The sequence below is a fragment of the Coturnix japonica genome, chromosome 7, assembly GCF_001577835.2.
Source record: "Coturnix japonica isolate 7356 chromosome 7, Coturnix japonica 2.1, whole genome shotgun sequence".
Classification (NCBI taxonomy): Eukaryota; Metazoa; Chordata; class Aves; order Galliformes; family Phasianidae; genus Coturnix; species Coturnix japonica.
The window spans coordinates 20,938,430-20,952,385 of record NC_029522.1 but is presented as its reverse complement, the minus strand read 5'-3'; the positions used below and the strand labels follow the sequence as shown (position 1 = coordinate 20,952,385).

Genomic DNA, 13,956 nt, shown 5'->3' with positions numbered 1-13,956 from the left:
AGTATCCTTTAGCCAGGTTAGTCTCAATTAAAAGATGTAGCACTTACCATTAGTTGTCCAAAGGGGGTTGTGAGGTTTCTGTTCAATGCACTGATGCTTTGCTTTTGCAGATAGAATGCTGCAGTACCTGAGTCACTCCAGCTCTTTTTTTGGTTTCATCCTGAACAAACCATTCTGAGACCAGCAGATATTATCCTCAATCTGGGAAATGTTGGCAGAAAAGATAGCTTTAAAAAGAATTAAATCAATCCATAGACATTTTTGACATTCCAGCTGATTCAGGGCAAAGATTACATACGGCCACCCAGCAAGACTGGATACCCACAGCCTTATTTCTCAGTATAAAATAACAATCTTACACTATTCACAAATTATCTCTCTTCTCATCCTAAATATCTTTTCTATTTGCTTAAAAACTGTCTAAGGGTTCTTTGGGGTGCCAGGACCATCAACTGCCTCAGAGCCCCAAACTGATGCCAGCATCACCCCAGGTGGGACCCCCTTCAATTTTTCCTGACGTAAAACAGAAATACGGGTCTTTCTTCACAAGTATACAAGCCTTTTGTGATGAGCAAGTAAATTTGACCACAGCTCTTGTTCCATGGGAGGAAAACACCCACTGAGAGCACACGGTGTCCTTTTTGGGATGCGCACAGCACCAGCAGATGGAGCTGCGAGATCAGGAGTGGGGCGGCAGGTCCTGGAGCAGCTCTCGGAAAGAAACGTTTTGTTGAGGCAGGAGCTGGGAAGTCTCGGCTCAGTGTGGCCGTTTGGAGCTCCCTTTCCTTAACCTGTGGCAGCGAGGGAAGTATGTGTATCCAGCACTGGAGGAAAGCCTGGGAGGGCAGAGCCTGAGGGACACTCCGAAGTGGGTATTTTGAACGGCATTCAGCTCCCAGCCCTTTACCTGTATTGCTTGAGGACACACCTGAATCCGTGTTTATAGAACTCTGGCAGTTTCCAAACAAACAGACTCAGGAGCATCCTTCAGTCCTTGTTTCCTCTCTTCCCCAGGCAGTCCCCTGAAATACCATCTGTCCTAAAGCCTCCTGCTAAACCCTACAGGGATAGCTAACATTCTGCTATTTGTAGCCAAAAGGCAGACACACAGCTTACCTAAGGATTTTTTTTTAATCCTCTGGTCATCTCCCAGGATAAAACCAACCTTTTTCCAGCCACCCTGTTGGACCAGCACCAACCCCAGAGGCAGTGCTTTACGCTGCACTATGAAACTCCCATACAAAGTCAGTGATTATGGCTAATGTCAGTTTTGCAGACATGGAGCACTCTTCAGTGATGTCTGAACATGTGGTGGGAGCTGGAAGAGCCCCCATCAGTCGCAAGGTCAGCCCAGTGCCTCTCTCCTGCACAAGATTTTTATAGAAGAAATAAAGCAATAACTTCAGTGCAACAGGCCTTCAACACAGTCCTCCTCAGCTTAATTTTTAACTGTGCAGGTGACAATGGATAATGCTATTCTCCAGGCCAGATCCATGCTATCCAAACTGTCATCTCACTAATGGGCTCTGGATAGTTTAACAAGAGGAATCTTTAGCTTTCAGAGAGCTGACATGACTAACAGTTCCTCTTCGCTTCCACATCTCTGGAGTGCTTCTGCCATGTTGTAAGAGTAGGGCATGAGCTATTTGCTTCACAGGCATCACCACTCATCTCATAACCACCATTCATCTCATGGCAATTTCTGAGGGAGCTGAAGTCTTTGTGGTTTCTTGAATTTCTGGGGGAGGAAAAGAAAAATAAGGTCAAAGCACAACTGCCTCTGATATCCGTCCTGAGCAGCATTGTCCCCACATCACTCAGTGGCACATGACATTCTAGCCTGCTCGGTGGAGTTCTCATCCCTGGAGATATTTAAGAGAGCTGTGGATGCATCAGTAAGGAACGTGGGTTAGTGATGGGACACAGTAGGTCAGGCTGATGATTGGATGGTCATCTTGCAGGTTTTTCCTAACCCAAAGGTTTTTGCTCCAATAAAAGGTTCTTAAAAACTTTTAAGTTCACAAGGCTCAAGCCTGAATAGACAGCAAAACACACCCCCCATGGCAGCCTCAGATGTAATGCAGAACTTTAAGCCTGGGAACTTTGGTCCCTTTGGTGAATAAATAGGCAAGAATTGGGAGACAGAGGAAAGAGTCCTTTAATATCCTGGTTGCCCATAAAAAAGAAAGAATAGGTTGTACTTTTAATAACTTTACATGTTTTATGACATTATTGTCTGTAAACCTACTTAGTTGCCTTAGTAATCAGAAAACTGACTCCCTTTAATAGAAAACACGGTGTACTCACCACAAGAGCTGAGAAGGAAAATTGGTCTCTTATGCAAATAGTTCAATTATAATCAAACGCAAACACAGAAAAAGGTCAGGTTCCCAAAAGGATGTCTATTTACATTATAAATAAGGAACCGGGAAACAGGAACAATATGACAGTTTTACTGCTTTTGAGTCATGACTGGCTAAGGTAAACGGCAGTTTCACAGGGAGCTGAGCACTCCTGGGAGAGAAGGATGGAGGCAATATGGACATCTGACCATCTATCTGCCCATCCTCCTGTGGCACCTTCCTGCTAGGTCCATGCCACTGGGTCCCAACAGCAGAACAGGGTCTGCTGCCTGGTAGAAATCCAGATCCTTATGGACAGTAAAATAATGAAAAGGAACAGATTTCTCTAACACCTTTTGGTTCCCAATCATAGCCTGTTTAGGACAGCCTGACTTTAAGACACAGGAGCTTTTTTGGAAGATGAAAACTAAAACCACAAAGTATTTTACTATTTATAAGTAATCTGTTATTGGCAAGTAATGGAGCCCTACTATAGCTTTGAATTAATGTATAACTTAAATAATGGCTAGTCTAGTACTGTTACAATGGCTTACATCCGGGAAGGCTTCAGGCAAAAGTAAGACCTGGTGGGGATGGTAGAATAATAGAATATAAAGAGAGCCTATGCTAGGAAGAGAGCAAGCCCAGTACAGGGAAATACAAATAAAAGTCAGGAAATATCGATGTAAGAAAGCTTCCTTAAATGTTTGTCTCTTCCTAAGAGGCACTTTGAGTTTTGGGGGCTGCAGGCTGAGCCCACAATGCACATCCTGACCCCAGCCTGCAGAAAGAGGTCAAATCTGGAGACGATCTACAACAAATACTGTCCATCTAAGAAACTTGCAACCAAGAAACATTAAGAGGAAACTAATAGAGCTCACTAACCCAACCAGCCAAGACTGCTACAGCACTGCAAATGCATTAATGACACTGCCATAGCCTGCATCTCACCCACAGGCAAAGGATGGCCCAGACAGAAAGCAGTGCCTGCAATTTTGTGCCTTGAGATTCAATGCTGACAGCCTAAACCTTGAGCTACACATTCAACAGGGTACAGTTACATCCATATATGGAAAAACTGCCATACAAATGCACATAATCAGCGGCAAAAGGAACCCACATCAGTCTGTGCCTTTAGCTCTTGAATCAAATGCCTTATCCCCAATTAATCAGGATAAGCTGCAGGTTTCCAGCTCATTAAAATCACATCAACTATTGCAAATTTTTCTGAGCACCGCTAAAGCTGAACATAATTTCCACTTCCAAATGAGCACAAGAAATACTGTACTCTCACCTACAAACAAGCTTCTGGTAATGCTGTTCTTTTTCACCTACCCTGAATAACTGGGGTGTTTTAGGTTGGAGGGGAAGCTCATCCCAGATCTGTCCCCGCTGCCAAATGCATGTTTAGCTTGTAGTCTGGAGTGACTGCAAAGGCAAAAGGGTACAAGCAGCCATATAGCAGCCAGATTCCTCTTCCACACTGTTGAGGATCCTGCTCTGCTCCTGGCACATCACACCAAGCCAGTTCTTAGCCCAGATGCAGACTTCCTGAAGAGGGGGAGAACACACAGCCCAAGAGTGATTTCTATTGGGCTTGTGAGGTGGTGGGAAAAAAAATAAAATAAAATCAACAAATACAGGAAAATCCAAGCCCTGAAAGACTCTGGAACAAAACCTCAGAAGCTGAATAAAAGTGTCTTTGAGTCTAAAGGAAATCAAACAATCAGAGGTGAAGAACCATTCTTCAAACCAAAGCAGGATTGCTTCTGAAGTGAAGGGTTCACCAATGAACTCAAAGCGAAGATTCAGCAAGAACTGTGGAGGCAGCTCTAAGTGACAGCAGTTACCTACCACGTGTTCATACAGACTTCAGCAGAACTGTTATCTTCCTCTTCTGCAGGTTACCTACTGTTGCCATGCAGCATTCAGCAGCTACAATTGCAGATCCCTAGGGGTGACTGCACACCAGCAGGTGAACATGCACATACAGCACATTAAATGCATACATCCTCCAGGCTGGTCTACATGCATTAGCCATTGATCTAGGCTGGCTGCAGAACAGCAACTGTGAGACACTTGGTGTCAGTGCTGCACAACCATTTTAGAAGCCATAGCAAAGAAAAGCACAGATGCTTTCCAAAATCCTGCGGGATATTTTCACCATTGCCAACAGCTGGATAGGCTTTTGCATGGTAACATCCCAGATTGCAAAGCAGAAGAAAAGGAAGAACTGGGGCCTGAGCTGAACAGCCAGCATTCCAGCACAATAAGTTAATCCACTGAGAGGCAGATGCTGTTTCTGAGCAGAGCAGAATCCCACCCTATCCATCCCTACAGTGGTTCCTTGGTCCCCTCCACTTGGTATGGGAAGTCCACAGCCTGTGGTCTACCATCCATCCTGGTGGAGCTGTTGAAATCATGATCTACAGGGAAACCCAGAAAGAGGAACCCATTGCATGTGTGTTACAATTATAGGCACTACCAAGCAGCAAAGCTATTGTGCAAGTGCTGCTGTATTCTCATACACTTTACCTCTCTTCAGCACAAAGGTAAGGGCTTGCCGGGATCAATGTAATTGCTGAAATGAACCAAGGACAGAAAACTTCCCTCCAGGCACACAATACCAGCAGAACCGAACTGACCCCTCTCAATTTGGTCTACAATATTCAGAGAAACACGCAACATTTTACCACAATATTTCAACAGATTTGTTTCAGAAGATGTGCAGAGAGAAGGGAGAGACAGTTATTAACGGGCTTAACTCACTCCACAGAGAGGTATAATTAAAGAATGAAGACAAGAGCGTAACTTATAATACCACATATTAACGCAGGGTCTGTATTGGTGCAAATATTCATGTTTTTTTAATCTCCATACCACAATAGGACCTACAGGCAGCAGCCTTCCTGCAATAGGTGCTACAGAAATACGGAAGCAAAGTCTAAATCCTGACCAGTTCTGAGGTAAAATCTATTCAACGGGAAAGATTCTGGAGGGCCAATCACTTCCCATAGAGCACAGTACTAAATAACCTGTATTCCTTATCTCTAATTCCTAGGGGAGCCATCCACAGTCAGAGCATAAAGATCCACCCTGGACACTCAGCATCTCTTGGAGACTTGGTCCACTGTACAAAGTGCTTCTACTCTCTGCTTTAAGTGAGGAAAATGCAGAGTGCGCCTCAGGCTCCACTTGTTCCAACCTGCAAAGCAATTTAGTTATAGTTTAACTCCTGCTTGAAAATGAGGTCAAGAGGTGAAGCATGCAAGCTAAGGAGAAGTCCTCTACAAGGCATGTGGTTATTGGGTGCACTGCATAAAACCAGCTACTCCATCTCCATGTATAACCCCATGAGTCATCATGCACAGAAGGCGTTTGGAAACCATTGAGGACAACTGCTGTCCCTAGAAATACCAGATAAAGTGGGTAAAGATGCGAAGACTTTTCTACTCATTGGGTGCTTTTCCCACAAGTTATGACACTGAGCAGCCCAATTTTTTCCACAGAAGAGGATGAACTGGCAACTCAAAGCATGCAAGAATCTGAATGCCTTCAGCTCCCAGATATTATATGTTCTCTACCATGGCTTCTAGGCCTCTAAATAATCTTTCTAGGTATTTAAGACACAATTTTACAGACAGTGACAGCCCTCTCCATGTTCATGCAAGAAAAAACCCTGTCATGTAGGTCCCAGCATGTTTTTGGCACCCTAAAATGTACATGAGTAATTGGAAAAATGGGAGCTTAAGCAAAGAGCCTCCTGCTCATAGGATCCTCGTCTCATTAAAAGGAAGAGACCACGAGCCACATTTCCCAAAGCAGAGGACTTACCAAAGAAACATGAAGCACCTGATACATGGCAAGCTACCTGGGGAAAAGTAGGGCAAACAGATTCAGTGGTCCTTCCAAAGGACACCTTCCATCAAAGGACACGTGCTGCCCACCCTCAGCTATAGCTAATGATGGGACATCAGAATTCCTGAAGCTGAGAACTTCAAGGTTTCATTCTTTATCTAACCTCAGATTCCCATCGCCATGGTATCACTGCTCAGTCTCAAACTTTTTTTAAGTAAACATTTCCACAGAGCAGCAGTGGTATGTGTTAATGCTTTCCATTTGGCTTTTGTATTTCTCAGTGCTGCATGTGATTTCCCATCCAGCAAGGCTGAATAGGCTTTGGTGCAAAGGCAAGGGTAAGTTCTTCAGAGGATATGACCGTGTATAGTATGTTTTTCTCTCTCCTTTTCCTCGCAGCAATGGTTATACCCTTCCTCTCCCTCAACCCACTTCATAAATCAGTCTCTGTAGTTAGATCTTATTCTGCACCCCTTATTCCTCCATATTACCTGCTAACACTATGGCACAAGAAAAATGCACGTCCCCAGACAAAACTCTCTGCCTGACCCAACCTGCCCAGGGATCCTTCTCAGATTCTCTTTTCTGAAGTGGCTTCCTATAAATCATAGAATCATTGAGTTTGGAAAGACTAATAAGATCATCTAGCCCGACCAAATGTAGGTATCTCAGAAAGCTTAGAAGCTTTCGTGTGGCATTCATCCACATCATTGCAGAATTAGCCCACAGTTCTTTCTGCTTTCTGGGATAAGTGGAAAATAATGGGGATTTGACATTTATATATGGATGGCTTACAAGATACTTCTGCATCTCTGAAGAGCTACTGAGCTCAGGAAGCAATTGTCAATGTAAATTACGTCTATCTGGAAGATTTCTCCATCCACCCTTCTCTGAACATCTGGGCAGATCTTCAGCTGGTGTAAATCAGCGTAGCTACACTCAGTTATTCCAGCTGAGTATCTGGCACATACGTCTTACAGCTCTTCTAATATTAAAAACACATTCTCTTCTTATGTGAGCTCAAGTATTCATATAATAATCCTCAGACAATTCTACTTTTTGGTGCAGATTGGTCTCCTATGCAGAGATGGGTGTAAATTAAGTGGCTGCAGCATAGAACCTATGGATCTATTTAGCCTTTGCTCCGTCCTTGGTTTCTGTCCCCCTCCTGATTATAGTTTGCGTTGCCGTTTTTATGATGTGATGCATCCATGAAAAAAGTCCATCAGACAGAACTGATGGAGGACTTGAAGCTATTTACAGATGAAGTTCAAACTATTTAGTGGGGTTAATATGCTGTTAACTCTAATGGGACTATTTGAGAAACACAGGTGCCATTCTAGAGTTGAAAAGCAGAATCTCTGCATCCCACCTCCATTACCATCAATAACAGGTCTATGTTCATTTACAGGAGAGGATACGTATCTACATATGCAAGTGTGTAAATCTGAAATTATTCCCAGAATCCATCTTTAGTCTTAGTTTGCATGAAAATCAGTGTAAAGCCGTTTCACCTGAATGAGCTTCTCTAAGGTGAAAATCCAAGTTCTGGTGGTCTCATGCCCCCAAAGAAAAGCAAGGAAATTTGAGGAAGACTTCTTCCCTAGCTGTGAACTTCTGTATCAGATATTTCTCCTGACTTTCACTGCTTTCTACAATATTTGTTGGCCATCCCTTGAGTACTAGGGCAGACATGCTTGTTGGCTTCTGAATCTCAACTGCAGTTCACCACTGATTTTCACAGTGATTGCTGAAACAGCTTCATGTTAACTGCTACATAAATCTTCCACTTCCTCCAAACATAGACAGTTTGGAATCCTCTGTTGTGTGAGTATAGAGTTCTTTCTTCCCATCAGTCACACTAGAAAAGTTATTAAAAATGGAGTTTTTAATGAACCCCAGAAAGTCATACATTTCCTGTACACGTCTGGCTAGCAGAAGAGACTTCTTTTCAAAACTGCCATATGCAAAGCTTGAATCATCTGCCAAGGGAGCAATACCTGAACTCAGAGCAGCAGAAGTCAACTAAAAGAAGAACCTGTGAATATTTCCTTTACTAACCAACCTCCAGCTGTTTCAGACAAATGAGAAGGAATGAGATTTCTGCACATCTTTAAAGCCCACAGGATTCCTCTGTCAGCATCAGAAAGAATCCTATTGCAAAAACCCTCTCCATCTTGAATTGTCTGCCTACAGAATGAGCTGGCAAAGAAACATGGCTTTCTTGGTCTGTCACAACATCTGGAAGTCATATTGACACATCCAAGCAAACGAGAGCCAGAGACCAGCGAGTTATGCAGAGAATGAACACATCTTCCCAGTCCTCTCCCAGACATAGCATTGTCATACAGAGATAAATGCAGACCAATGGAGAAATGCAGGTGCAGTAAAAGGATGATATAGAAATGTGTGCCAATGCCATCTTCCTCAAGATAAACACTCTTTCTTTAATTTACGTTCAGAAGGACAGCTGAAAGTTCATACTTCTCAATGTGCAAGTTCCCCTGCAGCAAGCCAGGGGAGATATAGAGAAATGCAATTATGGACAACTAGCGGGGCAATACCTTCTAAACTTTATTTTTAGCTTAGCAGCTAGTCTAGTCTACTCTATGAAGAGGCTTCACTACCCCGATAGCAATGTTCATACTGAAGTTGCTGGTGATAGCAATGTGCCTTGCAGTAAAGCATTGTCTGGACATAGTTTTTCTTCCATAATGTCTACTGACTATCAGAGTTTCCATGTTTTCCATACTGCCAATCATCATCATTTTACAAAGAGATGCTCCAACATGAACTTCTAGCCACCATCATGAGCCATTTGTTACGAACAGCTCTCACTTGGTGCCATTAGTATCTCATCTTTTGTGTCACCAAAGAAGCATTCCTGGGCTTGACCTGTATTTTGAGGCTTCAAATCTAGTCACAGCCACCAAGCTTGGGCCTCTGACATGCTCTGAAATATCCTATAAATTCTAGCCCACCATCTGACATGTAGTTTGATGAACAGACGGCATTGATGAAACATCTCTTGAAGGCATCAAGTATTCGTCAATAGAAATCCCATGCCTCAGAGCCATCCAACAAAGTGAAATATACTATTGCTTTGTTGACTTTTAATTGGCATAAAGTTGAATGCCATATAATTCCAAACCCTGTGTGATAACCACTAAAAAGACACGATGTGTTTGCTACTGCTGTTTTGCAACTTTTAACTAAATATGCCATTTGACACTGCCTTGTCACCTAGTAGTGTCTGAGTGACATCTCTGGAGGTGGGTGGCTGCTCTGGGCAAGCACAGTTGGCTGGTGAAGGCAGGAGATGCTGCTCTGGTCACTTGTGTCACTCCTCCACTGGCATGATGGAGGTGGTGAAGATCTCAAAGGCACAAACCCCACAGAACAGGCCACAAAGAAGAGTTTTGTGTGGGAACAAGACTGGGCACCTCTGCCATGGCACTGCAGTTCTGAGTAAATATGGGAACACTGAAACAAATAAACCCATGGCTTTGTCCTTGATAATTAAATATATGTATATATTTATTTAAAAAAAAAAAATTAAAAATCCTACACTATAGCTGTATTATTCAAAACATTGTTTTCCGGCTAAGCATAACTCATGGTTCAAGTTAGAGGACTGAAGGGAAATAACACGCAAGTTTAGGATTAGAGCACACATTCTGTCCTGAAATGTTATTTCTGAAATATAAATGGGAGCAGCATTTGGATTGTGTTGCAGCTGTCCCTTCTGTGGTCTATCCTCAGAAAAAGCACATTAATTTAATTGATTTACAGCGCTAAGTTATTTCTCCATACAGCTATAGTCACAGAATAGGAAAGTATCTAATTTCTGAAGGTCTCACAGACAGCTGATTGTGCAGGACTCGCGCAGTTCTTTCTGCCCATTAGTATTTGGGGTGATCCTACATTTGGCCAAGACTGCAATGATCTAGTAGGGAATAATATAAAACCTTCCTATTTGGAAGAAGCAAGGAGTTACTGTAAGGGTAGATCCAGGCCCCAGAACACAATTCAAAACAGCAAAGTGAAAAACTTTTCAAGGCATCACTCAGTGGCAACTGTCCACATGTAGTTAGTGCACAGGACTTCGCTCCAGAGCCCACCTCAAAGGAATGAAGGCCAGAACTTCAACCCATACCTTAAAGATCAGAGATCAAAGAGCAACCGCTGCATAAAACACAGTAAATTCCTTCCAGCAGATGAGGGACAGGCTGGTCTTTACTTGACACAAACAGTTGTGGAGCTTTGTTGCAAACTACAACCACACAGGTATTTCATTTGCTTTTACCCTTGGCTGTTATCTTCTCCCTGGAGCTGGCTCAGGCAGAACCAGGTCAGTTGGTTCCAGTCAAACCTCCAGGGAGGGGAGGAAAGAAGGATCACTTATTTGCACTGCTAAGCAAAGCCAATCTTTCTATCACCATCTGCCCTGCTCTTTTGCTAGATGGGTTAAAGAAAATAGGAGCAGAGCTAAGAAGAACAAAAATACATACCTCACCTAGCCTCCCTGCACCATATAGCCATCGTAACTAAAGGTTAAAAATGAACTCAAGCCAATGAGATGGAAATAGAGAATAAACATGCAGAAGCATCTGAGATTTACTACTCAGATATGACTGTTTTCCATGGGATTTGACTAAGAATTCCAGGTGGAGGAACGGAAGGCAAATCTCACTCTATCCTTTGAATGGAATGGAGATTTTCAGGTCTTTTTCTGGCTGAGTAAATGCAGGCATGTGCAGCTTTCTGTGGATACTAGCAGATGTAAGTAATACATTCAGCAGTCAAAGATCTGGAGTAATCTTGCTGCTTTCAGAGGTTCTGATTTTTAAGAAATGCCTTTAAAAACAGAAGCCTGCAAAGAACATTGGGGTGAAAGTCACAAACTTCCCCTCTTCCCCTTTGTTCCAGCTACACAGCTTCAAGCAAATTTCAGCTCTTCAGCCCAAACACACAGCTCTCAATGGTCATAGAAGTGTATAGCTTTCAGAATATGCCAAATCTATTTTTATGCAAGAACAATAAGCCTTTTCCAGTCTGGGAATATCACTATATCCTTACTGACATGTCACAGACAGGACATCCTCAATTAAACCTTATAATGAACTGTGCTTCACATTCCACTCCTGACATTCAAGTGGGTATCTCTGCAAAATGCTGTGCTAAGACACATGGATGTCACAAAAAAGCCCTGCCCAGCACAGCCAACCCCAAACCCACACACCTTCAGAGAGGAAAGGTATCCCATGGACTCCACCAGCCACAGCCACCACAAGCTCTCATGGTTTCTAAGGTCCCTTTGAGAAGTGTAAAAAAGTACCTTTTCTTCCACCCTCTTTATGACCCCATAAGGAACAACCCATAACATTTCCTGCAAGGACCTGTGGGCACAAATTTGGTTTTAAGTGCAGTTCCCAGTGCATGCGCTAATATTGCCTGTGTAGATAGACTCCCATCTAGGAAGCCCTGATCCCTTGTTTCTGCCTGCTAACCAATGATTTCAAAATAACGACCCCACATTTAAGTCTGGCAGCAGGCACAAAACAAATATCAAATCAGAGACCCCCTCTCACCCTAAGCAGCCCATACAACTTAAAAAAATAAAATAAAATAAATGAGAGAATAGGGTCTGTCCTTTGCCGGTCATTGCTCTATCTCCAGCTGGGGGAATCATTCACTTCTGGCCTTCACTAAATTGTGTGTTCAAACACTGATATCTCATGAGGAATATTGGCTTGGTGACACTGCTCATCATCCCCTTATTCCAACAGTTCTGCTTTCAGAGCAATCCTTCTGTTTTCCCCCATGCCATTCTGCACCCTCATAGCAGCAGAAGAGGGCTTCTGCAGACGATGAGGACACAGGTATTGGTGTGGGACAGCATCTCCATTCTTGGGTCAAGGATGGGTGCTCAGATTATCTCAATTCCCACGTCTTCTTGTTTTGCACCTCTGCAAATAACCCAGGTTGTTCTGTTACATTGAGAAGAATAAGGGAACTCATTCCCAGCATTGAAACCTAGGGTAGGAAAGCCATACTGCAGTTATTCCAAGAGAAAGTGCTGCATCTTAAGCTCACTGTAATTTCCCTGAAGCACAAAGACCCAAATCCTCAGCTGGTGTGAACCAGTGAGGTCCAGTTACATCATCCATCTATCTAACCAAATTCAGTAGATTCCCTGGGACTGCATCGTGCTTGGCAATAACCTCCTGTTCTATATGTGCTCTCAGCTAGCACAACCCACGTCTGAAAGAGGAGATTTCCAGCCAGAGCATTGTTTGAAGGTTGGGGTTTGGAGGTGGCTCAGCAAGTGAAGCATCCCGTATGACTTCAGATCACAGCAGTGGTCAGAAGCAGAGCCGCACATGCTGGCTGCGCCTGAGGAAATCCAGAGCAAGCAAGCCAGACCTTGCTGAGGTCAGCAAAGTGGGGCTGCAGCTCGGTCTATAACAGTGCACTTACTACGTGGCCATCTGGGTACTTCACGAAGGACAGAGAGGGAGGGGAGAGCTGGTCTGTCTCCGCTTGAGCCATGAGAAATCTATTCTTATTGCTCTACTCAAATTCAAACCCTTAATATGGCCGTTCCCACCTGTTTTCAGGACTACACTTCAGCTACACTGAAGATTCACAATGTGATCCTGAAACTGTGCAAGATTAGTTTTTCTTCCTATTTGAGAACCTAAAAAGCATTGTGAAATTTATTCCAAATTAATCATTTTCAGATCTGTTCAGCCAAACCCACGGGCTGAGGTCAGGTAAGTTGTGGTCTAAGAGCAACTGAGATTCAGCGCTTTTAGAAGTCATCCGGACACAGGACTCAAATGCTCAGGTCTGTGTGCTCAGGGAAACCCCTGTGTTGTTCTGTAGTGTATTTAACCTGCAGTTAGGAAGTTTCGTACTCCTTCATCAGCTGTGCCCAATAATAATCTCCCATTACTGCTTACTTTGCGATGCAATAGCTGGGAGTTCTGACTTACTGAGGAGATTTTTCTGTATGTCAATATCCCTAATATAGAATATCAGCATCATGCGCACCATTTAACAGATGGGAAAACTGAGAAAGGGAACTCATGTCCATCCAGGTTTGGAAGAGCAGGTTTAAGCAGCACAGGCCCCTGCTTGTTTGCCTATGCTGCCTGCAGAAAGCCCAGGTGGCCTACCTTAAGGCACATTAAGCTGGTGCGTGAGCCTGGGCAGAAGGGAACATGCATGCCCTGGAGGATACCTCAGGAATGGATAAGCAGCTGGATGTGCAGCAAATAGGGTTGGCCTCAAGGCACAGATTGCAAAGCAGATAGTCCATAGACATTTGATGGGCCAGTCCTCAGAACCAAGTGATGGACTGCAGTCTCCTGGCCCTATTCTGTCCGTGTCCTGTCTTCCAGCTCACAGGCAACTAAGGTATGCCCCCAGCTAATCTAGTGCTTGTGTTTTTAAGATGATGATACTCATCCTGAGGATAATGGTTCTTTTTTAGCTACGAGGTGGGTTGGAGTACCTACCGCCTGCAATAGCAATGTACACAACTATCAGTTGAATGACATACAGAAAGCAAAATAAGGCATGGATGCACAGAGGATAAATAATCCTTGCAGAAAATCTCAATTGCTATAAAAACAACCCCTCATAATAACTGTATTGTATAACAGCAGGATTTAAAGGAAAAAGTAGGATTTACCATGTTACAATGCATTTCAAAGTCAGGAAAAGAATGTTCCTTTATTTCTTGCTTTCT

General features: G+C 43.4%; 1 long non-coding RNA gene across 4 annotated transcripts in view; it reads right to left on the bottom strand.

Moving 5' to 3' along the window:
- LOC107316861 overlaps positions 1-13,956 on the bottom strand; it is a 33,806-nt gene that overhangs the window by 16,156 nt on the left and 3,694 nt on the right. For all 4 annotated transcript variants that reach the window (XR_004308027.1, XR_004308030.1, XR_004308028.1 and 1 more), the window contains exon 2: positions 48-1,738. This is a non-coding gene — a long non-coding RNA (uncharacterized LOC107316861). The remainder of the gene's footprint in view (positions 1-47; positions 1,739-13,956) is intronic.